Below are 27,520 nucleotides of genomic sequence, written 5' to 3'. Positions count from 1 at the left end.
CAAAGAAAGCACAAGTGATTATCCAAGGTCACCCAGATAACTGAGGTGTCCCACCGCTGTGAAACAATCAGTCTGAATCAATATGATACGGTTTAGCAGTCCCCCTCTCCATTCACTCTACCTGTAGCCTAAAACAGCGCCACTCTCCATTGCAGCTACATTGTGGTCAAATGTGGAATTGTCCCAAAATCGTTTCAGCTGCAATTCAGTACTATGCTTCCACCTAGTGGCTACAGTTGTCACTGACATTTCACGCGTTGCGTGAATCTCGCTCCCCGCGAGTGAAATGGCCACTTTGAAGTAGTACCTACTGTATGTATTTCTATAGTATTTGTACTGTGTGCTGTGTATTTCTACTGTGATGTGTATTTCTACTGTGATCTATATTTCTACTGTGTATTTCCACTGTGATGTGTAATTCTACTGTATATTTATACTGTGTGCTGTGTATTTCCACTGTGTATTTCTACAGTTTTCTGTATATTTCTACTTTGTTATGTGTATTTGTACTGTGTGCTCTGTGCACTGTACAGTAGCATAAGCTGTATTTGACTGCAAAAAGGTTTCTCAAGCAAGTTTCCTAGCCTGGACTGGCTACTATTGTTCTGAAATGCTAAAAATTGACATAAGCCAGTTTTCACCCTCAATGAATTAAAGATCAGGTAAAACCTTGTTTGTCATGAAATAGATCCACATTCAACCAGTTCAGGCAAGGAAACTTCAGTGAAAGACCTTTTTTCAGTCAAATACAGCTTATGCTACACTGTAAACCCGAACGTTCAAATTAATTAAATAGATTAAGTACTGCATACTCAAAGTTTTAAAAAAGTTCTACTAACTTAATTATGTCAAGTTTGTGTAACATGTTCTTTCTTTTTGAGTAATTTATACTAATAATGTTTGATTAAATTGAAATATTTCTTTATTAAGTAAGCATAAATTAAAAACACAACTTAAGTACAAGTTAATAGAATTAAGGCCTACATATAAGAATGGTAAAGTCTTCTTATTTCTATTATTTCAAATAGGTGGAATAATAGGCCTTGTACATGTTAAAATGCAATAAAAGGGGGGGAGCACCGAAGACAGGCAGCACGGAGGACTGCAGAAAGTTGGACCTACGTGGCAACAGTCAGCCTCACTGGACTTACTGTAAGTTTTGAATGTTCATATATTGTTAATATACTAACATTTAGTTGTATTTTGGGTGCGTGTCGAAAAAAATAGCAGAAATGGCGGGTCCCTATTTTTTATGTGCTTTGCCACGCTTCCAGAAGGAAACATTGTGCTAGCAAGCCTAGCAGGTGTTCAGTTGTGTGTTACCTGTTTTAATGAGGCAGTTTAAAATGTTGGATACTTGTCCTAGAGGAGGTTGCAGGGCCGGCTCTTGGCATAGGGGGTATAGGCAGTCGACTAGAGCATAAAACAAAGTGTTTTAATCTTTATAAAATGTAATTGAATCCCCCCCTCTCATGTCTCATGGTGCAACCAACCCCGCTGTGCCCGCAGTCACACACACAGCAGAGGTGTGTGCAGTGAGATTGTTTTCAAGCCGTTTTCTTGTTAGAAATGCCAGCCCCACATAGCAAGCGGGTCAGGGCCAGATCCGGCATCAAGCCGGCACCTCTGGCCTACATCTGGCATGGCAATAGTATGTTAGCCAGATGTGGGCCAGGTCTGGCAGTGATGGCACCGTTTATGAAATGGCATGCCAAATGTGGGCCAATTGTGGTTAGGTGTATGTGGCCCAGGTCTGTACAGTAGCAGACAGGTCTGGGCCAGATCTGGCATCAAGCCGGCACTTCTGGCCTATTTCTGACCTGGTAAATAGTATGTTAGCCAGGTGTGGGCCAGGTCTGGCAATGATGGCACCGTTTATGTAATGGCATGCCAAATGTGGGCCAATTGTGGTTAGGTGTATGTGGCCCAGGTCTGTACAGTAGCAGACAGGTCTGGGCCAGATCTGGCATCAAGCCGGCACTTCTGGCCTATTTCTGACCTGGTAAATAGTATGTTAGCCAGGTGTGGGCCAGGTCTGGCAATGATGGCACCGTTTATGTAATGGCATGCCAAATGTGGGCCATTTGTGGTTAGTTGTATGTGGCCCAGATACGTAGCAGACAGGTCTGGGCCAGATCTGGCATCAAGCCGGCACTTCTTGTCTATTTCTGACAAGGCAAATAGTATGTTAACCAGATGTGGGCCAAGTCTGGCAATGATGATACCGTTTATGTGATGGTACGCGATACATGGGCCAATTGTGTGTGAGTTTATTAGACCCTAGAGTGACTTTGACTAGGGTCAAAGGGGACTATTTAAGGTTTAAAAAAAAAGAGACAGGTTTTACACATTTGAATTGTTTTTTTTTTAAGTATATTTTTGGGGCTTTTATGCCTTTAATTGATAGGACAGTTCAGAGAGTGACAGGAAATGGGAGGCAGAGAGGGGGAATGACAGGCAGGATAGGGCCGCTGAATGTGGGATTCGAACCAGGGCCGCCTGCTCTACACATGGGGCGGGTGCTCTACCAACTGAACTAAACACCGCCCCAACACATTTGAATTTTAAAAAGGCAGGACAGTCCCTTTTCTTTAATAAATGATCAAAGCTTTGTCCGAGAAGGCTGAAATCCTGACATGGCCTCTGCAGTTTGTAAAGTCCCCAGCCCATACAACCTTCAGAAACTTGAAAGGTCATCCTGGTGCATGTGAGGTCTTCAAATAAACCCCTTTATTTTTATAAATTTTCACATTCTAAAAGACTTAAAGAGCATATTGCAGGTTAGACCCCCCCCCTTAAACCAATGCTTAGAAATATAATGTAGGAACAAGTTTTTCTTAAAATTATATTTATAAATATAAATTTATAAATAAGACTTCCGTTTTTGGGAGAAAATTTTACTTCCGCATCGAAAAACCCTTAACGGAAGTGACGTAGGCAGAGGGAGAGCGGTCGGTTTGAACAATAGGAAAACAATGGATTGTGGTGCTGGTTCTGACCCCGAGGGAACTTTACATGTGTATAATTACAAATACGACAGACCACAACCGTATAACTAGGAGTCCATTATGCACATTAGAGAGCAGAGAGACACCAGGAGGAGAATTGATGGCCAGAGGAGAGAGAAATTGAGCTGTGGTGTCAGGACAGTCAGTGCAGAGTTGGTCAGAGACTGGTGGCTTAGCTTACTGTATACGCATTAGCTACGGATATGCTTACATCACAACATCGTACAGATTACTACCATGTATCATGCAATAAAAAAACTAGTATTGATTATCTAATACATGTCGGAGTACTGATACTTACCAATGACAGAATATATAGAATATTTAGATTGACTACAGTAACATTATGACACAAGTTTGGTGAGAGAACATACATTTTATTAAAAACTGACTCATGAAAGTCATGACGTCAATTCTTCCCCTCAACAGCCAGCAGATGTCACTATTTTGACTGTATCGAATGCTTCGAAGCAGTGCATCATTTTCCAGGCAACTTTGTCAAAGTGGTTCAGTGCTTCAGAAAGCTTCGGTTTCACCACCACTAGGCAAAAGTTGCAATGATGGCTAAGGTGACCCATTCAATGGGTAAAATAATAATAAATAAAAGTCAGATAGCCAGCTTTACAGTGTCACATTTCATTGATTAATTTGGTGTTCCTGTTCAACCACTAGATGGCAACACCAGACATAAAATATTCATACTATTCAGTATTTTTTGTATAGCTAGGCTATTTAAATGTCTCAAATACAATAAATTTGGTTCCACAATAAAACACACATTAACAGATACATTGTCATCTAATAGTTTGCCCATGAAATCACATTTAGCACAGTCTACAATTTATAGCCATCATGGATGCCATAGCGATAATCAAATCAAATTACACTATCATCAAAACTGTAATTAATCAAAATTTTCCAGAACATATTCAGTTTATATTTGGCTGGCAATATGCAATCAATACAACTATTTACAATTCAACATTTGGAGAGTACAACATAACACAACTCACCATTTAAGAACACACTCACTCATCACTTGTATTGGAATTTAGCTCGCCTCTCTTTCAAGCAAGCAAAGCGATCAATCACCCTCTCATTGAAATCAGGCATGTTCCTGACAAGTTCCCTCTCCATGGAAAGCAGGCCCAATGCATTCAGACGTTCCTGTCCCATTGTATTTCTCAGGAATGTCTTGAACCTCTTTAAGGTGGAGAAACACCTCTCAGCTTCAGCTGTTGTCATTGGAGTGATTATGAGGATGTTCAACAGCGCCACAGTCTCAGAGAAGGTTTCCTGGAGGTTGTAGCTCTGTAGAACCTGGTACAGAGCCAGTGCACTGCAGGAGCCCCTGAAGTCTGGACTTTCGTAGATGAGAGAAAGCTCAGTCCTGAGCCTCTCCTTGTGTAGCATAGGGTATGCCCTCATGGTGGTATTCAGAGCCTCTTCAGGGAATGTTTTCAGATGCCGGTCAAACAGCTCTGCCTCTAGCAGCACGGCACTCACAAGGTAGCTGGTGAAGGAGAACCTGTCTTTGGCATGGCCCAGGATTGTTTCACAGATCTGTTAAAATGATAAAAATGTATAGTCAGTAACACACAATTGTAAAAAAAAAAATTCTACTGGTGTTGGCATGAATGTGGCCATGATCTACTGTATCTACTGTCTCACAGTTCCAAAGTATGCATTTTATTATTCATGCAGACTTATTACTGTATCCTTGTGTGAGTATAATGGACAAGTAATGGGTGAGTAAAACAAATGACTACCATCCATTACTGAATTACTGAAAAAGAGATTGTGACTTTATCACTTGGTTCCTACACTTGAGTATGCCTACATCATTGGTCAGTAGTGAATGCAGATACCTCTTTTGACAGCCTCTGCTACTCTTGTTCATAAGGCTCTCCTTGATCTTGTGGTACCTGGTGCTTCTTGCTGCTGCTGTTGAGAGGAGCTTTGGTCCCTGAAGGGAGACAGATCAAAAGTGTGAGAATATGATGACAGTATGTCAATGCCATTATCAATAATTACTCTCTTTAAAAAAAAGTAATACTAGTAAGTAATAAAAAATTGCCGCGAAACTCTTTCATTCACCAATATTTTGTTATGATACGCTAGTGCTATTCCCCTCTGAGTCCGGGGGTTAGCGGTTATCAACACCCGGGGTCTGTAGGTTGACCTACTGACCTCTGACCTGGACGATATCATCTCCGACCGCTGCCCGGCTCATTCTGATAATAATCATTCCGCTTCGGCATTCGGGTCCATTTTTAGTGCAACTAGCCAGAGCTTTAGTAAGTCTAGGTTGCGGAGAGGAAGCTGAACTTCGTCCAGCTGCTCATTTTGTTCAGACAAGTCGGACACACGCAGAAACGAACCGTAGCATTAGCGATAGCAACAAGGCGCGCCGCAGTCGGAGATGACATCATCCAGATCAGAGGTTAGTAGGTCAACCTACAGACCAACAGCTAACCCCGGACTCAGAGGGGAATAGCAGTAGCGTATCATAACAAAATATTGGTGAAATTAACGAATTTTGCGGCAGATAATGTGTTATTTAGAGGCTACATTGCACTGCCCTGTGTACTTGCATTATACAGATATACGCGGCTCTCAGCTGGATCTAATTTCGTTGGAACGACTTGTAATGACACCAAAGTTATCTGGGTGAGTAAATGATCGTATTTTATGCTAGAAATAAGGTCCAGATTGTAAAAAACGGTTATTATCCATTAATAATCAAAAGAAATATACCATCTGACCCATTTAAAAAAAAAAAAAAACAGTGTTATGAGTATGAAAAGCCTCAGAGTTATCAATGTCCTGTATCAAATCATGAATGCTGGCAGTGAATATGCCAACAGCTTCCTCCTTGTTGATCTTCTGGAGGGATCTGGAAAGGGGAGCCGCAGCAGACGAGGACAGGACAGTGCTGCACTCTCGCACTCTCAGAGAATCCATGAGGAGCCAAAAATGCTGACAGACATGAAAGACATATGTGAAAGGCAGAAGATTACAGTACATAAATAACACAAGATATACAAACTGAAATACAAGTTATGATACTTTTTCATCAGAAATCACAAGAAGACCCTTACCTGCTTTATTTTTGCACAAGTTCCCTCCTGCGTCTCAATGTTTCTTTCCGTTGGAGTTACTTACTTCAGTTTCTCCACAACAGGCTGAGCAGTTAGTAAATAGAGACATAAGCTGGCTTTGGCACACAATGAACTTGTCAGTAGCCCTGAAAAAAGAAAATTACCTATTAATTTGCACCATGACACATCTTGGGCTGTGCCTGGAAAGCTAGGATAATAAGAGGTCAATCTTTATACAAATATGTAACTTAATACATTCAATGGTTGGTTTACTACATATACCCTTGTCCAACCTGCAATCCCATACAACAGCTCTGTCACAGAATGTGTTCAAGTGTGTTAAAAATGGAGGTCAGATAGTGTTGGAGTTGTACCGCCTGTATGCATATAGATAGCATATATAACTCGAAAAATTGTATTTCCTGCGAAAATACAGCGTGAATGCTGACGGCTGAATTGATTTCGGAAATCTGCTGAATGTGCTGGAAAACACTTGCCTAATGCATAAAAAATGCATACAACTATGAGAATGAATGGTCAAGAATTTGCAGAAAAAGCTGTCTTTTTTCAAAAGCTGAAAAGTCAAAGGCGGAAAAGTAATAGGTTCAAAGAGCTTAAAAAGCTGAACATTTTGATAATTGGATGGTTTCTCTAGCTGAACATGAAGCTGAATATTTGAAAAGGATGAAAAGGCTGAAAAGCTGAAAAGTAATAGGCTGAAAGAGCTTAAAAAGCTGAACAGTTTGACAGCCAAACAGTTTCTGTAGCTGCATATGCTGGAGCAATAGCAGAATCAAAGTTGAAAATGTCCCCATAAGAATGAATGGGAAAACACCTCCCAAACTCCTGCAGGTTTAGAAAAAAGTGTAATGGTTATGGCCAAAATATGTATACAGTGAGTAACAGGAGACATTGCTGAACCATGTGATGTCTTTTTTATTTCTGTAAAGTGAAAAATGAGGGAGCCAGAGCGAGAGACAAAACCGGTACCGTCTGCTCCACTCCAGAAATTTAGGCTCAAAGTTAACACTGCAGCTTATGGGGGAGTTGCTGGAGTGCTTGTCGCTCGAGGGCTTCTACAGCCAAAAGTTTAAGTCCTACATCTGAAATAAGAACATCACCTGAAAGCCAACAAGATTTCCTACATTTCTATGTATATATTGTCTATGTGAAGTAAAAGCTGTGGGACCCAAATCAAGATGAAGAGAGTTTTTTCTCAAGTTTTTGCAGCTGCTCTCCACTCTAGCGATGATGTCACCCACTCTAGCTCACGCAAATGTTATAAAACAAGACTTACAAGTGGCTGTTCACGTTCAGCTGAGTCTCTGTCTGATCCGTTACTGTCTCCTGCCGGGGCGGCAGCACCAGCAGCTGCTGACAGACAGCGGTCCGGATGAGGCTGTCGGCACCGAAGGCACCGCACCGCACCGGGGGTTGGAGGGGAGAGGGGGGCGGGGGGTCGCACAGTTCTTGCTTCGGAATCCCAGTTGAACTCCATCAGATCGCTGGAGTGATAACCCTCTGGTTTAAACTGAGCGACACACAACCGAGTTTTTCGTAGCTGACGCAGAGGTCAAGCCCCGTCTCTTCAGCTGCACAACACGCACCCAGGCACGGAAGATAGCACCGTTTTTTTTCTGGTGGACCGGTGGACTCGATGTCGTGACAGGCTGGAGTTTGTGAAACCACCACAAACTGAATAATTTACCATGTCCATGATAACGCAATCCAAACCTGCTGTAAACACACTGACTCACGATAAGACGACCGCTCTGACAAATAGCCATCTGCTCCCACACTAAGCTATGGCAGCTGCTAGCATACAACTCCCTCTTGTGACGTAATATGACGCGATGTTGGAAAAAAAAAAAGAGAGAGACAGAGAGAGTTTTTAGGCGCTGTGCTCACTTTTTCGGTTAAATTTGTGCTCTTGTGTCTTGAAAAAACATTTCAAATCCTCACTCAACTTTTCAAATGGTATTTTTCACACATTACATTTATTTTGTAAACCAGTATAACCTGCAATATGAAAAATCCTTAGGCACACTTGTATTGGGGGGTCAACCACCGTGCAAAATTTAGGGTCTCTAGGGTCAAAGGGGGCCATTTAAGGCCAAAAAAGACATGTAAAACTGTTTAACAAAAATATCAAAACTTTATTCTAAATGAATACGATTTGAGTATGTTGCTCAGCTAAAATTGTAATACAAGAACATTTTGGTCCCATAATTGGAGCGTTCTTCGTTTTCCTAGTGGCCAGCAGTTGTGAGCTTTTGGAATAGATAACAAGTTTCAAGTCATTCAGTTTGTTGGAATGGTGAGCCTCATTTGGTTTAAAAATGTGAAAGTTTGAAGGCCCGCCTACCAAAAAGTAGATGTTTAATCAAAGCCAAACCAATGCTTATCTACTCATCTGGGGCTACAGAACAACATATCAAAAGCTCAGACTTCCACGACCTCTATAAAAAAAATGCTATAAATTTGTCAGTATGTCAGAGGGTGTAACACCCTTGGGTTTTTGAAAAGGACCTTTTTTCTAAATGACTTATATTTTGCTTTCGTATTCTTGTGTAGGGGCCCCAAGACAACCTCCATGCAAATTTTGGGGTCTCTAAGGTGAAAGGGGGCTGCATGGCAGCCAAAGAGACAGGGGGTATTAAAGGTGAAAAAACAGGATTGAAGGGATTTAGCCAGATTTTTATGTTGCTCACTTATAAGTGTCATACAAAAATATTTTTGTCCCATAATGATTAGAGCTTTCTAAAGCTACTTAGCTTTCCTATTCAAAACACTCTGTACACATTCAGGATGACAAACTCTGTTATTCCTCTTAATCTGCACACAAATGCACCAGTCTGCTTCGAGTCGGATTATGCTGACCACTGGGGCATACCTTTTATGCAAGAGTGTTACTGTTCTGTGCATGTTTAAAATACTTTTATTAAAACATGTTACTGTATATCCTACTGTATAGCCTCCCCTTTCACCCCCTCCATGCCCCCGGCTTTACTGTGCGGTCCCGGCCGGTGGAGCCCCCGCTGCACCATCCACCGGGCCGCCGGTAATGCTCCACTGTCACACCAACTGGGGTAAAAGTCCTCGCAGACATTTCATGGGACACATAAATAATCAAAGTGCACGTGCAGCTAGTGGAAACGAGCCAGGAAAGAGCATGCATGACAGCGTGACGTGAGCATTTCCTCAGAATGATTGACATGTTGGAGGACAAATAAGATGATCCACCCGGGGTGCTGCATTTGCAATGTTATAAAAGGTTGGCCACCAGAAAAATATCTATGACCCAGTAGGATTACAACCTATATGGACAAGCAAGTTAATTTTTTGCTGGAAATCCAATATGGCCACCACAATATTAGCCCCAGTATAATTGAGGTGAATAGGGCAAAAATTTAAACTAAGAGATATATCCATGAAACTTCACAGGTTGATCACTGACATGAATAAGAACATCCTTTGTATTGGAGGTTTCCATGAATATATATTTAAATATGCAAATAGGGCATTATTTGATTACATTTGCCTTAGCCTAACCCTAACACTGTAAAGTAACTCGGATTAATGGGTAGTCGGACTTTTGGGTGGTCGGACTGACGTATGCTCCCCCAATTCTGTATGGAGGCAATTTCCCGAGCAGCATCAGAAATCTCTCTAGTGAGAGGGAGAAGACAGACTTCAAAGCTAAGGCTGTTAAGAGAGGACTCAGGGTGGGGGAGGGGATGCCACCATAGGATGCCACTCAACAGGCTTAGAAACTGACCTTCAGTGTCACTACAATGAGCTGCCAGAGCTAAAATATCAGTCTTTCCCAAATATTGTCTCAATATTCAGCCTTCCATTATAAGTCATTTCTTACAAGTTACAAAATTTAATAGAAAAGAAAAATTCTAATTGTATTTTTTATTTTATTTTCAATAGTAATTTAAATATACATATCTGGTATAAAATATGTGAAAATCCCTATTAAAGATAAACAGCATTTAAAAAGTTCAGACTTGTGCTGCTCTGTATCTCAGATTGAATAAGTGCCATACTACATGCTCCTCTGAAAGTTCACAGTCAGGTCAGGTGCAAGTCAGGGTGGGGGAGGGGAGCTTTCAATGCACCTGCACCTCCAAACTCCCTCCAAAAACACTGCTGCGTTCAAGGCAGGCAGGAATTACTGATTTCCTGGAACTGAATAAATAATGATTATTAATACATGTTTAACTTCTTAATCCCTTTATGATTTGAAATTATTTGAAGATAAAAAAATATTTTAACTCATTTTTACTAATCAAAACCATCCCATGGCTTGCATGACTGAGAATATTAAGATTATTTCATTTTTAATAGGCAGTTTTCGTAGTATTCACTCTGCTTAAAACTATATTTGAAGTAATTATTTAATATGGGAGTAATTACCTCAATCTGTAGTATTTTTACATTGAAACATTTGATAAAAGTTTCCTTTCAATTTGAGGCCATAACAGTAGTGAAGTTTCCCACTGCCTGTGAATGCAATCGGAGAAGCAGATCGTGCAGAGAAGTTGACTGAGGACTGGAGGTATGTTTGCGATACTATTTTTTTTAAATTAATTTTTGCATGTTATCTTGTCGACATTCAAATTACCCCATTTACTAAATGTTTGAAACCTTAATTACTATCGTCTATTGTATCCTCGTAGCATGACGTCCGCGAATAAAGCCAAGCCGTATTAGGTCGATTGTAAAGTTACAAAATACATAAATTACGAGATTGAAACAAACAGTGAAAGTGATTCAGATTTTAATGATTAACATCTGTGATAGACTGCCATGAGCTGTTCTCATGGCACAATCCTTTGTGCATATGGTGGCATGCAAGGTTAGCCACAACCACTAGCCACAGCTGTAGTCACCATGGATTTTATTTCAACCAGTATGTAACAAATTACATTTCCATGCTCAACGCTTTTTTTTTAAATGTCGACTTACTCGATTGTGATTTTATACAAAGACGTATTGAAAATGTCAAGATTAAACTCTGCAGGGGACGTCAGCGCCGTTTTGGGAGGAACGCGCATAGTCAAAAATGACCTCCTAGTGTTTACCAAACCACACCTTGACCTTGTTGGAAAGCGTCATGAGGTCAAAGAAAGATGTGAATGAGAATTCAAAAGGACTGAACTGTCTGCGGTGCTCAGAGAATCCGACTACACTATGTCTTCGGGTGTTATTGACATGGTCTGCGAAGGAACAGAAGCACATGGCTAATTCATATGCAAAATAATGTCATCAGACTGTTCGGACCTTCTCTTGAATTATAAACTGTAATTATAAACTTGAGAGGCAGAAGAAACTTTCCTGGAGAAATATACTTAACCATGGGCGAAACTTTAGTTTCAGAAGTGGGGGGGACACAAGTAGGAACGGCAAATTTGTGTACGCATAGCGCGTGTTGTGTTCTGTAACGCTGTTACGTTGGAGTGTCACTAGATGGCACCACTGAATAAGACAGGACTATGTATGTAGGTGAAGAGAAGAAGAAGGAGCTGTTGTTATGAAGCTGTACTTCCTGCTGAAGATGTTGAGTAAAGTCCCTTGAGCTTACAAGTTGGTTTTCATTCTTCACTACACCACAGTGCGCTCGATTTCTGCCTGCGTAGAGCTTAAATCATGCCATTTCTATTTAACCCTAGCCTACTATTTTGTCATTAGCCATACTGCCAGTGGCGGAGCGTGGGTCTCAGCACAGAGAGGGAGGAGCATTCTCGATGGGCCCTTGTGATAGTTATTTAAACATTGCATTTATTCCATTATTTAAACATGCTAGTCACACTAAATATTTCTGCAGAAGACAATGCCACAGATCACCCCCTCTGACACACACACACACACACAGGTCACTGTCTGAGTCAGTGGCTACCATGTCTAAGCCATGTAGCTACCATGTTAATTGTAGACTGTCTGTGTCCATTTAATGTTTGTGTTGTACCAAAGACATGGTAGCTACTGACTCAGCCAGACATCAACCTGCTTGAGCTTTCAACACCATAGACAGTGTTGGTCACAGACTGACAGTCAGACACAAATCAACTCAACTCAGTAACCAATCACACAAGCAGCTCCATGGCTCCATGTTGTCCCTGTGTGATGTTCAGGACAGGTGAGGACAGTCTGAGGACAGAGAGCTCTGAGGTTGAAGTTTATAATTATGAAATGCACCGTGAGACTGTGACAGGTCTGTACGTCTTGACCACATGTCAGCTGTTCAGCTGTAGTAGAGGAAACTCCGCTGTTCTCAGCTCCACCGCAAGGAGCGCTTTTATTTTTATTTTTATTTATTTTTTTAATTTAGCTCCGGTAGCGACCCGGCTGAAATGCATGAGGATGCGCGGATCCGGTGTATTTATCAAGGCTTGGTCATCCTGCTGAGGCACCGGGTTGGTTTGAGCTGCGTTCATGAAGCCAGTCTTTAATCTCGCGTCTCCAACTTGTTCAGAACGCTGCTGCCCGATTTTTAACAGGCACGTCCAGGTGTGAACACATTACCCCTGTGCTGTCGTCACTCCACTGGCTTCCAGTTCGTTTTAGAATTGATTTTAAACTTTTATTGTTTGTTTTTTACTCCATTAATGGCCTGGCTCCCTCCTACCTGTCAGAGATTTTAACTGTCCGCGATCATGGCAGGGCCCTCCGTTCTTCCGGCCAGCTCCTGTTAGAGGTACCAAGGTCAAGACTTAAACAGTGGGGCGATCGTTCTTTTGCTGTCACAGCTCCCAGGCTGTGGAACAGACTGCCCCCTGACATTCGCACCACTACTGACCTCAGCCTTTTTAAATCGAAGCTGAAGACACACTTTTTTAGATTGGCATTTAACTCTGACTAGGGTAGTCCTGCTCTTAGGTGTACTTATTTTGCCTGTTTTTTACTTAATGCACTTTTGGAGGGCCTTTAACACCCTGCAGCACTAGTAGTACTTTCTTGTGTTTTCTTGCAGCACTGTAGCACTTTCCTGTGTTTTTTATGTATTGCTTTTATGTATTATTTTATTGTTTTGATGTAAAGCACTTTGGGTACCGTCTGGCTATTGTAAAGTGCTATACAAATAAAATGTGATTGATTGATTGATTGATTAAGTTAGAGGCTACTTTCAAACTCGTTACTCACTGGTCGTCAGCGTTTTAGCGATCGTACAGCCTGAGGCCAGTATACAACAGGTAACGGTGTTGTTGTCTCTTTTCACCTCCTCTCTTCCTTGTGTGATCAGTGCGCTGCATACACGTTTTAAACAGAGATGGCTAAGCGCCTGGTTTAACATATTAGTTAGCTAACGTTAGCTACAATAGTGTATAGAGTAAAGTTAGAAATACCAGTAATGACTAATCAACCCACATTTTCTTTCTTCCTTTTTAGTCCCGTTCCAAATAAGGACTTTAAGTTGAGCTGTCGGCTCCTTTTCATCTTTTTGCTGCTGTGCCGCGTCCTGTCTGTGTCTTTGATTGAGCACGTAGTGTGAGGGGGGCTTCCGAGCGGTCAGTTTACGCAGGGTTTCTTGTTGTTTTGCAATTACAGCCTGTGCCTACTGTTAGTTTTCAAAGTGTAAAAAGTGGGGGGGAACAAAAACATGATTTTGAAAAGTGGGGCGGACATGTCCCCCCTGTCCCCAGTGGAAATTGCGCCCTTGTCTTCATAGCAAACAAGTTTTTACCTGGAATTTAATTCATTAAGGGTGAAAACTGGCTTATGTCAAAAATGAGCATTTCAGAGCGAGAGGAGCCTGTTTCTGCACTGTACAGTAGCCTAAGCTGCATTTCACTGAAAAAAGGTCTTTCAAACAAGTTTTCTATCCTGAACTGGTTGAATTTGGATCTTCTTCATGGCAAACGTGTTTTTACCTGGAATTTAATTCATTAAGGGTGAAAACTGGCTTATGTCAAAAATGAGCCTTTCAGAGCGAGAGGAGCCTATTTTTGTCTAAGCTGCATTTCACTGAAAAAAGGTCTTTCAAAGAAGTTTTCTAGCCTGAACAGGTTGAATTTGGATCTTCTTCATGGCAAAGGAGTTTTTACCTGGAATTTAATAGATTAAGGGTGAAAACTGACTTATGTCAAAAATGAGCATTTCAGAGCGAGAGGAGCCTGTTTCTGCACTGTACAGTAGCCTAAGCTGCATTTCACTGAAAAAAGGTCTTTCAAACAAGTTTTCTAGCCTGAACTGGTTGAATTTGGATCTTCTTCATGGCAAAGGAGTTTTTACCTGGAATTAAATTCATTAAGACTGAAAAGTGGCTTATGTCAAAAATGAGCGTTTCAGAGCGAGAGGAGCCTGTTTTTGCACTAAGCTGCATTTCACTGAAAAACGGTCTTTCAAACAGGTTTTCTAGCCTGAACTGGTTGAATTTGGATCTTCTTCATGGCAAAGGAGTTTTTACCTGGAATTTCATTCATTAAGGCTGAAAAGTGGCTTATGTGAAAAATGAGCGTTTCAGAGCGAGAGGAGCCTGTTTTTGCACTGTACAGTCGCCTAAGGCTGAAAAGTGGCTTATGTGAAAAATGAGCGTTTCAGAGCGAGAGGAGCCTGTTTTTGCACTAAACTGCATTTCACTTAAAAAAGGTCTTTCAAACAGGTTTTCTAGCCTGAACTGGTTGAATTTGGATCTTCTTCATGGCAAAGGAGTTTTTACCTGGAATTTAATTCATTAAGGGTGAAAACTGGCTTATGTCAAAAATGAGCATTTCAGAGCGAGAGGAGCCTGTTTCTGCACTGTACAGTAGCCTAAGCTGCATTTCACTGAAAAAAGGTCTTTCAAACAAGTTTTCTAGCCTGAACTGGTTGAATTTGGATCTTCTTCATGGCAAAGGAGTTTTTACCTGGAATTTAATTCATTAAGGGTGAAAACTGGCTTATGTCAAAAATGAGCATTTCAGAGCGAGAGGAGCCTGTTTCTGCACTGTACAGTAGCCTAAGCTGCATTTCACTGAAAAAAGGTCTTTCAAACAGGTTTTCTAGCCTGAACTGGTTGAATTTGGATCTTCTTCATGGCAAAGGAGTTTTTACCTGGAATTTAATTCATTAAGACTGAAAAGTGGCTTATGTCAAAAATGAGCGTTTCAGAGCGAGAGGAGCCTGTTTTTGCACTAAGCTGCATTTCACTGAAAAAAGGTCTTTCAAACAGGTTTTCTAGCCTGAACTGGTTGAATTTGGATCTTCTTCATGGCAAAGGAGTTTTTACCTGGAATTTAATTCATTAAGGGTGAAAACTGGCTTAAGTCAAAAATAGACGTTTCAGAGCGAGAGGAGCCTGTTTTTGCGCTGTACAGTAGCCTAAGCTGCATTTCACTGAAAAAAGGTCTTTCAAACAGGTTTTCTATCCTGAACTGGTTGAATTTGGATCTTCTTCATGGCAAAGGAGTTTTTACCTGGAATTTAATTCATTAAGGGTGAAAAGTGGCTTATGTGAAAAATGAGCGTTTCAGAGCAAGAGGAGCCTGTTTTTGCACTGTACAGTCGCCTAAGCTGCATTTCACTGAAAAAAGGTCTTTCAAACAGGTTTTCTAGCCTGAACTGGTTGAATTTGTGTGGCGGAGCGCTGTTGAACGCCCGTCATTTCCTGACCGGCGCGCTCTCTCTCTCAGAGAGTGCCGGTGGGGCGCCTCATTGTTCCGGCAGAGCCAAGCTCCTTATCACCTGTTTCCCCGCCGGCCGCATGTCGCGGTCCAGCAGTGACATAAACTTTTTACCCTGAACTCTGTTCTCCCCTCCGTGGGTTGTCGAGGGTGCACACTCGGCGCCTACGCGACACGTACACACACACACACACACACACACCTACACACATGCTCACCTGCTGTTGCTGCGGAGGTCTGTCTCGGGTTCACGGGCCGAACCGAGGCAGTTCCGGGCCACGTCATAAGTAGCGCACTGTGGCGTGCTTCCATGGGTCAGGCGACCATGGACTAAACTATGTGTGTTAATTGTTTTGAAATATTGTTAATGTATGTGTTCTGTGGGAAAAGTGGCACAGCCATATGAGGGGTTATTAGTGCCACAGTACTGGGGTTATATTTAAAGGGGTTCTGTTAGTTTTGTGCTTTGTTTCCCAGTTTATGTTTCTTAACCCGTGTTTTGTTAATTGGTTTGCCCGGGGGAGGGGCCAAGGGGGTTTTTAAAGAGAGCTCGGCTCACTTGAAGGAAGGATTCGGCTGAGTGGCATGTGGATAACAGTTGCTGCCTGTTCCTTGTAAATATTTTTTTTACTCTGTCATATTGTAAATATTCCTGCGTTTTTTTTGTTGCTTTGCCACCTGTGGGTATTTTTGTCTTTGGGTTTTTGGTGTAATAAAAAGAAAATCACCAAACTAAAGTTTGCCGACTGGGCCATCATCTTTCCAAACCAGCGTTTCAAAGTATCGAACCCCGACATTTGGTGTCAGAAGTGGGATGGCCAGTCGACGAGGGCGCATCCGGTACACAGGAAGACGGGTACTGGGTTGCGCTCACAAAAGGAGGAACCAGTGCAGGACAAAGATGGCGAGGAGGGAGCCTGGTCCACAGCCGAGGAGGACGAAGGGGGTGCGGCGGCCCCAGTCCGGCAGGCCGGCCCTGGAGCTCCAAGTCCAGGAGAGGAGCTGGTGGCGGTCATGAGGACCTTCCTGGAGGGACAGCAGAGAAGAGAGGAGGGGTTCCTGGCAGAGCTCAGGGGACTCCAGGCTTCGTGGCCAGCCCCGCAACTGGATCAGGCAGTGGCAGGGCCGAGGCCGGTAGCACCTGTCCCTGCACCTGGGTCCCTATCACCATCTGAGAGGTCGCTGATGAGCCTTAGAATGGACTTACCTACACCTGCTGCACCGCGCCGCAGTTCACCCTTAAGGGCGGCAAGGTTTGGGGTGAGCAGTGGGACAGAACCTCCGAGGCCGGAGAGCAGACCCTTTGGTGACCCCAAGATTCCCCAGTACCTGGCTGGGGAGGACATTGGAAATTACCTGCTTCGCTTCGAGCGGATTGCCAGAACGTGTGGTTGGCCAGATGGTGAGTGGGCGTGTCGCCTGGTGCCGCTACTCACTGGGAAGGCGCTAGAGGCGTACACCGCTATGGACGAGGAGAGGGCTCATTCATACCCGGACCTGAAGGCGGCACTCCTGACCAAGTTTGACGTCTCACCGGAGACGTATCGCCAGCAGTTCCGGGCCATGGCAGTTCCACCGGGAGAGAACCCAACAGAAACTTACCACCGCTTAAAGGGTCTCTACCGTCGATGGATTCGGCCCAGAGCAGCATACCAAGGAGCAGATCGGTGAGCAGGTCATCTTGGAGCAGCTGCTGCGAGTCTTCCCAACAGACATCCGCACCTGGGTGAAGGAGCACAAGCCAACGGATGGGTTAGCTGCAGGCAAGCTAGCGCTGCAGTACCTCAACGCACAGAGGGGAGGCCCGCCTGCTTATCACGGTGGTCCCAGTCGCCAGGTTTCGTCGCAGCCCAGACCAGCAGCCAGAGCCAGCCAGGTCCGAAGGGAGTTGGTGCCAACGGGCGTGGTGGATTATAGCAGACAGGAAGACATTTTGTGTGTGCACGGGGACAGCCATTCCTACCCCACAGCTGAGGTGACGGTGGTGGTGGATGAGCAACCTTACCTGCTGACGGTCGGGGTGGTGGAAAGGTTACCTGTTGCTGCTATCCTGGGGTGGGACTTACCTGTGCTGCTGGACGTGCTGCTGGAGGCCGGCCCCAAAGACAGTGACCTGGGGAAGGGTTTGTCCGGTTATGTGATCACCCGCACCCAGGCCAGGGCGGGGGTGACAGCCGACCCAGGGCCGAAAAAGGGGCCCGATCCAGAACTCTTTTCAACCCTGGACAGCAGTTTGTTTGAGGGGCCCATGAAGGGGCCCAGGAAGTCTCGCCGCCAGCGGCGGTTTGAAAAGGGGCTGAAGTCCCGGGAGCCGGACTGTGCAAAGGGACTGGCAAAGGGCATGTGGGAGGTGCCAGAGGACATTGGGGCCCTGCAAAGGGAGGATGGGACTCTGAAGTCCTTGTTCGCCAAGGTGGTTGGGGGGCTGGATATGTCAAAAGGGGAGAAAGAATGTTTTGTTGTTGACAGTGATGTTTTGTATGCAGTGGCGGAGGGGGTCAAACGCCTTGTGGTTCCTGTGTCATGCCGGCCGATGATAATGCACCTGGCACACACCTTGCCTTGGGCAGGTCATCTTGGCCGCAACAAAACCTATTTGCGCATATCCCCCAGGTTCTATTGGCCTTCCATGTATGTTGATGTGCAAACCTTCTGCAAAACCTGTCCCACCTGTCAGAAAACTTGCTATGTCTGCCAGTCCGACCGAGCCTACCTACAACCCCTGCCCATGATCTCCACTCCGTTTAGGCGTGTGGCCATGGACATTGTGGGCCCATTGGTGAAGAGCAGTGGGGGGCACCAGTACATCCTGGTGCTCTGTGACTACGCCACACGGTTCCCAGAGGCTTTCCCCCTGCGCACGGTCACTGCTCCTGCTGTTCTGCGTTGTCTTGTTCAGTTGTTTTCCAGGGTTGGTGTACCGGACGAGATCATCACAGACCAGGGGACCAACTTCACCTCCAGACTCCTGCAGCTCTTCCACCGGCACTGGGGATTTCGGCGATCAAGACCACCCCGTACCACCCTCAGACGGACGGCCTGGTCGAGCGCTTCATTCAGACCCTGAAGAAGATGCTGCAGAAGTTTGTGGCCGACACTGGGAGAGACTGGGACCAGTGGCTGCCCTACCTGCTTTTCGCCTACCGGGAGGTTCCCCAAGCGTCCACAGGGTTTTCCCCGTTTGAGCTTCTGTATGGCTGGGAGGTACAGGGGCCATTGGATCTGCTGCGGAAGACCTGGGAGTCTCCCGCAACCGGCACCAGTGACCGTGGTGTGGTCCAGTTCGTGCTGGAGATGAGGGACCGGTTGGCAAGGTACCGAGACGAGGCCGAGGTCAACCTTCGTGAGGCCAAGCAGACCCAGAAGGCGTGGTACGACTGACAGGCCAGGCACAGAGAGTTCCAGCCTGGCCAGAAGGTCCTACTCCTCCTGCCATCCTCCAACAGCAAGCTGCTGGCCAAATGGCAGGGCCCGTACACCGTCCTCAGGAAGATGGGCCCGGTGACCTACGAGATCCACCACCCGGACAAGAAAAGGGCAAAGCAGGTTTACCACGTCAACCTGCTGAAGGAGTGGAGGGAGGCTCGGGTTCCCGTGGCGTCTCTGCTGGTGACGGCGGTGGACAGCGCGGGGGAGGAGGAGTCTACCCTCGCCGACCTGAGCCAGTCTGCGGAGCCTGCTCTCGGGCACCTCTCTGCCGCCCAGTCCAGCCAGCTGTGCCAGGTGTTCCAGCGGGTCGCCAAGCTCTTCGCGGCCAACCCGGGGAAGACTGACCTCGTGGAGCATGTGGTCCGGCTGAAAGACAAGGGGCCGGTTCGTCAGAGGGCCTACCGGGTGCCCCAGCACCTGGTGGCCAAACTTCAGAAGGAGGTGGAGGAGATGCAGCGCTTGGGGGTGATCGAGCCGTCACAGTCTGAGTGGTGTAGCCCGGTGGTCATTGTGGGGAAGAAGGACGGTTCCCTGCGCATCTGCATGGACTTCAGGAAGGTCAACGCCATGTCAGAGTTCGACGCCTACCCGATGCCCCGGATCGACGACCTGCTGGAGAGGATTGGTCGGGCTAGGTTCATCACCACCCTGGACCTCTGTAAAGGGTACTGGCAGGTACCCCTGGAAGCGTCCAGTCGTCCCTGCACAGCGTTCCAGACACCTGCTGGCCTCTTCCAGTTCACGGTGATGCCCTTCGGCCTACATGGAGCACCAGCAACTTTCCAGAGGCTGATGGACCGTGTCCTGCGGAGGTGTGAGGACTGCAGTGCTACCTACCTCGATGACGTGGTCATCTTCAGTGCCACCTGGGAGCAGCACCTGCATGATCTGGAGCGAGTCCTGGGCCAGATCCAGCAGGCAGGCCTGACGCTGAATCCAGCCAAGTGTCAATGGGCCTGGGAGGAGGCGAAGTACTTGGGGTACCGGCTTGGACGAGGGGAGGTCCGACCACAGGTGGACAAGGTCGAGGCCATCCGTAGCTGCCCACGCCCTCGCACGAAGAAGGAGGTGAGGTCCTTCTTGGGCTTGGCCGGCTGGTACAGGAGGTTCGTCCCACAGTTCGCCACCCTCGCAGCACCTCTGACAGCACTGACGGCGAAGGACCAGAGGAACCCGGTCATCTGGAACGAGGACTGCGAGGCGGCGTTCCAAGCTCTCAAGGCCTGTTTGTGCTCTTCGCCAGTTCTGAGGAGCCCTGACTTCAGCCAGCGGTTCCTGGTTCAGACCGATGCCTCAGCGGTGGGACTGGGGGCAGTCCTGGCCCAAGGTGAGCCTGGTGACGAGCGACCGGTGCTGTACCTGAGCCGGAAGCTGCTGCCACGGGAGACCAGGTACTCCACTGTGGAGAAGGAGGGCCTGGCCATCAAATGGGCCCTGGAGAGTTTGAGGTACTACCTGCTGGGGAGAGAGTTTGACTTAGAGACTGATCACAGGGCTCTGACCTGGATTAACTCCATGAAAGACCACAACAGTCGTCTCACCCGCTGGTACCTCTCTCTCCAGCCGTTCCAGTTCCAGATCCGACACCGAGCGGGCAAGACCAATGTTGTGGCAGACTATCTCTCCAGGTTGCCGCACATCGTCAACCTCGGGGAGGAGGGGGATAATGTGGCGGAGCGCTGTTGAACGCCCGTCATTTCCTGACCGGCGCGCTCTCTCTGTCAGAGAGTGCCAGTGGGGCGCGCTGCGCCCTCATTGTTCCGGCGGAGCCAAGCTCCTTATCACCTGTTTCCCCGCCGGCCGCATGTCGCGGTCCAGCAGTGACATAAACTTTTTACCCTGAACTCTGTTCTCCCCTCCGTGGGTCGTCGAGGGTGCACACTCGGCGCCTACGCGACACGTACACACACACACACACACACACACCTACACACACGCTCACCTGCTGTTGCTGCAGAGGTCTGTCTCGGGTTCACGGGCCGAACCGAGGCAGTTCCGGGCCACGTCATAAGTAGCGCACTGTGGCGCGCTTCCATGGGTCAGGTGACCATGGACTAAACTATGTGTGTTAATTGTTTTGAAATATTGTTAATGTGTGTGTTCTGTGGGAAAAGTGGCACAGCCATATGAGGGGTTATTAGTGCCACAGTACTGGGGTTAGATTTAAAGGGGTTCTGTTAGTTTTGTGCTTTCCCAGATAGCATACGGATGTGGGCCACTTCAGGCAACAATCCGGCACTGTAGGCATTCTTCTGGCCCGCACAAAACAGATGTGAGCCTAAACTGGCCCATGTGGTAAATGCTACATTCGGCCCTTATATCACAAAACAGATATGGCCCATCTTTGGCAAATACGTGGCAGAGTAGGGAATGGTTATTCCTTAAGTGAACCAAGGCTGGGCCACATATGGTTCAGCACACGTGGCCCACCTTTGCTGAAACACATTTGGGCCAGTTTTGGGCAAAAGACGGCAAATTAGCATCGACTAATCTGGATGTGAGCCTAAAGTGGCCAACATATGAGAAAATACAAGTGGCCCACCTTTGCTGAAACACAATTGGGCCAGTTTTGGCCGAAAGACGGCAAGTAAGCATCGACTAATCTGGATGTGAGCCTAAAGTGGCCCACATGTGGTTTAGCACACGTGGCCCACCTTTGTTGAAACACATTTGGGCCAGTTTTGGCCGAAAGACGGCAAATTAGCATCGACTAATCTGGATGTGAGCCTAAAGTGGCCCACATATGAGAAAACACAAGTGGCCCACCTTTGTTGAAACACATTTGGGCCAGTTTTGGCCGAAAGACGGCAAATTAGCATCGACTAATCTAGATGTGAGCCTAAAGTGGCCCACATATGGTTTAGCACACGTGGCCCACCTTTGTTGAAACACATTTGGGCCAGTTTTGGCCGAAAGACGGCAAATTAGCATCGACTAATCTGGATGTGAGCCTAAAGTGGCCCACATATGACAAAACGCAAGTGGCCCACCTTTGTTGAAACACATTTGGGCCAGTTTTGGCCGAAAGACGGCAAATTAGCATAGACTAATCTGGATGTGAGCCTAAAGTGGCCCACATATGGTTTAGCACACGTGGCCCACCTTTGTTGAAACACATTTGGGCCAGTTTTGGCCGAAAGACGGCAAATTAGCATCGACTAATCTGGATGTGAGCCTAAAGTGGCCCACATATGACAAAACGCAAGTGGCCCACCTTTGCTGAAACACAATTGGGCCAGTTTTGGCCGAAAGACAGCAAATTAGCATCGACTAATCTGGATGTGAGCCTATGTGGCCCACTTATGAGAAAACGCATGTGGCCCACCTTTGCTCAAACACAATTGGGCCAGTTTTGGCCGAAAGACGGTAAGTAAGCATCGACTAATCTGGATGTGAGCCTAAAGTGGCCCACTTATGGCTCCACACACGTGGCCCACCTTTATTGAAACACATTTGGGCCAGTTTTGGCTGAAAGACGACAAGTTAGCATCGACTAATCTGGATGTGAGCCTAAAGTGGCCCACATGTGGTTCCACACAGGTGGCCCACCTTTGTTGAAACACATTTGGGCCATTTTTGGCCGAAAGACGGCAAGTTAGCATCGACTAATCTGGATGTGAGCCTAAAGTGGCCCACATATGGTTCAGTAACATTGTGGGGTCCATACTTTGTGAAGTACAAATGTGCCAGGACAAGAAAAGACAAGACAAGTTAAGTTAAGTTAGTTTGCTTCTCTCATTGAACCGCTGTCCACTATTCAGGGTATAGGGGATAACAGGACCCAAATGCAGACTCAAATGGAACAGTTTATTATTTTAGAAAGAGGTAAATAAACAGGTAATCAAAGTCCAACAGAAATAAAGTAGCAACAAAAGAGTCAACGAGCCTAAGTCTCGGACAGGGGAAAAAACAAGGAATCCAAAGTGCAAAGTGCAAGTAGATATTCCTTTTTCGGTGGAAATGTTCCATGATGGGCATGATTGGCAATGTTGCAGCATGAACGACCTGCAATATTGATCCTTCACTCATTCTGGAAGAAGCTCGCCACTAATGGAGCCCCCGTCAAGCTTCTTTGCTGGAGCTTGAAGCAGTTAGAGGACTGAAGACTTTTAGGCCTGAACTGCCTTAATTGTGTTCTCCACTATGGAGGTGAGAATTTTATCCAAGCTAATGTCTATCATGAACAACACATCCCCATGGCAAGCCCGGATGTTGCACCCATGATACAAAGAGAAACAAAACCGTTCATAAAAATCTGAGAGAAAAAAGTTAACACAACAAGCGGATGGTGAATTCTGAGAGTTGTTATCCGTCTGATACCAGCAGGAATTACATACAGTAGGCATAGTCAAGTTTAACTTGTTCTTCTCTTAGTGCAATATTATCTGTCAGTATAAATAATATGCTGACTGTGATGAATTTGTTGTTTGTTGATGAAAGTTAATTTATAAAAATATATATATATTGACCAACAATTCTGTGTTTTCTCTGATTTGAGTATATGCATTTTCATGTGTGGCCAATGGAATGTCCTTCCAGAACTTATTCTACACTGAAAAAAGGAGACTGGCCAACTCTTGGATTTATGTCAGCATCTTGGGTGTATTGAACACAATTGCCTCATGTTTTAAAGTTAAACGTAACTATATAGTGTAGAAACTACATAATATGCAGAGAGGGTACATTAATTTGTTCAGATCATGTTGGGATGAAGTGAGTCAATAAAGTAGCGATGTTAATTATCGCGATACCGCACGCGATTTCGTCTTGCGCACTTTACAGTCACGTCCAAGAGCTCGCCGTACGGTCCGCCACGCCACGCCACGATTCGGTCGGTAAGTCTGGATTTTCTGATTAAATATTGTCGAAATCTCAGCCAAATGTAGTTTAATGTCTTGAGAGTCACTACGTAACGTTAACGTTGAACTAAGTGAGTTCGGTAAAGTCCCATGAGCTTATTTGCTCGCGCTATTTTATCACTATGTTTTATTTGAATTTGTTTTTTGAGCGGGAGCCGTCCATGTTACATTCAACTTAACTTTGCGGCGCTCCTTAGTCTTCTGTTTGAATTGGTTTGCCAACTGACTGTTCAGTTACATTGTGTTAACTAGCTAACACACTAGCTAACACCGCTGATGACAAAGCTAATGTCATCAGCGGCATTAAGTTAGCGACCCCCCTCCCCCCAAACACCGTGTAATGAGAACATGAGCAGAAGGAGAGGAAATTCAAACAAAAAAGGACACATTAACTGGTGTGCGTCTGCTCTGTCTGAGCAGTGGTAGCAATAATCACGTAGCCATGGCCTGCCACTGCCTAATGTTCATAATGGCAACTTAACTTTTTCTTGGATACAAGCTGCTGGCTTTGCACAGTCAGCCCAGTGTTTGAACATGGAACATGATTAGTCTCTGTTCTCATCAGAGAAGAATCACATTAATTATTTGATATTTTACAATGGTTTATGCAGTGTACCTAAATAAAGTTGCCGGTGAGAGTACATCTAATGTATGTTTATTAAAATACAGTTTTCATAATGCCTAGATAATGCCTCATAATGCAAACTCAAGTCTGCATATCACCTGGAGTCAGCTGATGGATCATGGGCTCAAGTTTTTGTGGTGAGACCAGGATGTTGTATTTGCTCTTATTATTACCGTAATTAGTAGTAATTAGTAGTAGTTAATGCATTACAGATTTTAATGAATCCCTCAGCACATGCATACACAGACACTGGCCACCTCATTAATACATCTGTGGTATCTTATACGACAACTCTGTCATAGGTTCAACTTTTACCTGTATATATTGTCAGACAGGTGATTAATGTAATTAATTTAGCTAAAGCCTTAATTTAGGCTTGGACTTTTGTCTGTGTATTTTTAAAATGTGTCCTGCTCAAACTGTTTTTCCAGGATCTCCAACCCTACCTTTAATCCTTCTTTGTTTTTACTTCCACAGCTAGAAGTGTTCCAGTGACAGAGTGAATGTGGCAATGCAAGACCTGCCCTTCAGTTTTTCCAAGTAGGTCCCATATTCTGAAGTACTATCGAGTCAGACATAGACATTATGGGAATAACAATCGTATTCCATGTGTGCATGCAAGCTGCCCATGCACTTTTAGAACGTGGAATGCATTGTTAATTCATTTGAATAGATGTTATTAAAACTAGTCGTCATCAGTCAGAGAAATGTACATTTAGTTGCCATTTGTGTCCTTGTAAGGATCTTGTGTCTGAGAGGGATTACTGGACTCACGTTAATGCACATTTGAAGATAAATGAGGTTGTAACGTGCATGTTCTTGGATTGCAAATTTCAAACAAACATCTTAGGATCTTTTAAATCCCACAAGAGCAGAAAACACAGGTCTTTTTCACTAAAAGATTTTAAACCAGGAATTGTAGTATCAGCCACCCTCGCTTCCCCAGAATCTGCTTCAAATACGTCTGATGATGACATTGGTGAGGATGCTCAACCAGGTAGCAGTACTGGTGTTCTAAATGACCACCCAGATGTAATCGAGCACAGTTTGGCAGCAGCTTTTATGTTTTTTTTGTGATGCTCCCATGATCAGCAATGTACAAGAGAGATGGCCAGCTCTTTTTGATGCAATGGAGGTAATTTAAAAAATGATGCCCTGACTAGTTGTGTCATAGATATGGTGTTCATGTGAGAACCTGTGAGTACTGATTCCACTGAAAGGACCCAGTCATTTTTATCATGCATTCACTGTCACTGCACTGCACTATGAGAAATGTATCTTTTTTTATATCATCTCCGGAGATTATATAACGTCCAGTCCATAAAGGTCAGGTCCAAACAGGTAGTTTTACTGTTGGTTTTTAGATACTGGTGTCACATGCTGACTGTTTAAAAAAGTCAGAGTTTTTGTCTTTGATCACTTTCTTCTGTGCTACTGAAAATTTGAGTTCAAATATCTCTATTGTCTTTGTTATAATTCTTAAGGATGACATTGATGCCGGAAGGGAGTCCCTCATTAAAGGACTCTGCATCTATCTGAATGAGAATCCCGACGTCTTGGTGCAGGAGTACATGGTGGGTGTTTTGTGAGTAGATTGTGGCTTTGCTACATTTCCAAACGTATTCAGTTAACCCTGTGATCCTACTTGGACCGTTTAGGTCCATTTGCCATCTTTATCACCTTGGCAAAGTGATTCCAGTGCTGAGATTAAAAACAAATGGTCCAAACAGTCCATTTTTTCTCCATAATCCCCCATTATGAAAGTGAAAAACCACCTATATTGACCCCTCTGCCACAGAGTGAAAAAATATTGTTTCTCTTACATTAGGGATTACACTAGTGTGAAAACACTTCAAATTTGTGAATCTAGTGAAAGAAGGAAAAATCCACCATCTTCTTACACTGCACTGACCCTCATCTGACAAGGGCAGAATTGGGACTGGGATACAGCCCTGGAGTAAATCAAGGTTAATAATAAAAAATCATCCAGGAACATGAAAACAACTTCCAGAAGAAATGAGGACGAGAATTCAGTCTTTACATTAGCTTGAAGGCTCTTCTTCATTTGATCTGGAATTTGTTATGTCTGTATTTTATTTTTTCTCTCAGAAATTGACCATGAATGGCAGCATGGCAGGGCAATCTTTGGCTGTAGTAATCTGCTATGCTGCTTACATGGGTTTAAATAAACTATTGCATTAGAATTGCTGCATTCAAAAGCATCAATTTTTTTATTTTATTTATTTATTTTTAAAAAGCTTCAAGAAATGTTTTATCTTTAACCAGGACATGACTGAGGCCACTGCACTGAGTGCCATTGAGAAAACGACAGTGGGAATATGTCACCAGAGAGACGCCAGGCAATGACTTTTCTGATGTTGGCATCATCATCGAGGGTGTGGTGGTTCTTCAAGATCTGGATAATGTAGCCCTTGCAACAGCCTTCCTGTTTGGACTTTTTTACTCTTTGAACATGAGGTATCCGTCACAGCTCCGCTATACTTTTGAAGTGATTCAAAAGGTGGTAATGGAGTTGGATGTGGCTCAACTCTCGAGGAAAGCCCAAAGCTTAAAGACAAAACTGTTCCAGTAAGGAGAGCTCACTGTTGTTGTGCACGTGAGGCGGTTAGCTCCAGGTAGGAGGACAATTAAAGCTCACACTTGCTCTCCTGCATTTTGGAGGTTGAATTTCCAGGTGAACAATCAGCAACAGCATGGGATGTTTCAGTTGTAGTAAGGAATTTTAAATACTTCTAAGATACTGTTCTGTTTTGAACCAAGATGTCACAATGAGGTCAGTCATTGCTGTTTATCCTATGGCTCTTGAATAAAGGCTTTGACATGCAACTGTTCATTTCTGTTTTTAATTGGGGTAAAAATGGGTAATGTC

The 27,520-nt window shown here is 44.8% G+C and overlaps 2 long non-coding RNA genes across 3 annotated transcripts; one reads left to right on the top strand and one right to left on the bottom strand.

Annotated features, from left to right (window-relative positions):
- Positions 1–4,431: 4,431 nt before the first annotated feature.
- Positions 4,432–9,080, bottom strand: LOC311253965. Of its 2 annotated transcripts, XR_014622102.1 has the most exons (4): positions 7,407–9,080; positions 6,110–6,255; positions 4,877–5,987; positions 4,432–4,571 (listed from the first exon to the last, which is right to left on the bottom strand). It is a non-coding gene; the product is annotated as an uncharacterized lncRNA (long non-coding RNA). The 2 variants fall into 2 exon arrangements; XR_014622101.1 differs by having other exon boundaries at positions 4,877–6,255.
- A 16,811-nt stretch (positions 9,081–25,891) lies between these two features.
- On the top strand, positions 25,892–27,482 carry LOC311253964. Its single transcript, XR_014622100.1, has 2 exons — positions 25,892–26,204; positions 26,917–27,482. It is a non-coding gene; the product is annotated as an uncharacterized lncRNA (long non-coding RNA).
- The last annotated feature ends 38 nt before the right edge of the window (positions 27,483–27,520 follow it).

Source organism: Pagrus pagrus (assembly GCF_965226575.1).
Source record: "Pagrus pagrus genome assembly, contig: HAP1_SCAFFOLD_98, whole genome shotgun sequence".
Classification (NCBI taxonomy): domain Eukaryota; kingdom Metazoa; phylum Chordata; class Actinopteri; order Spariformes; family Sparidae; genus Pagrus; species Pagrus pagrus.
This window is presented reverse-complemented; position numbering and strand designations above follow the sequence as displayed.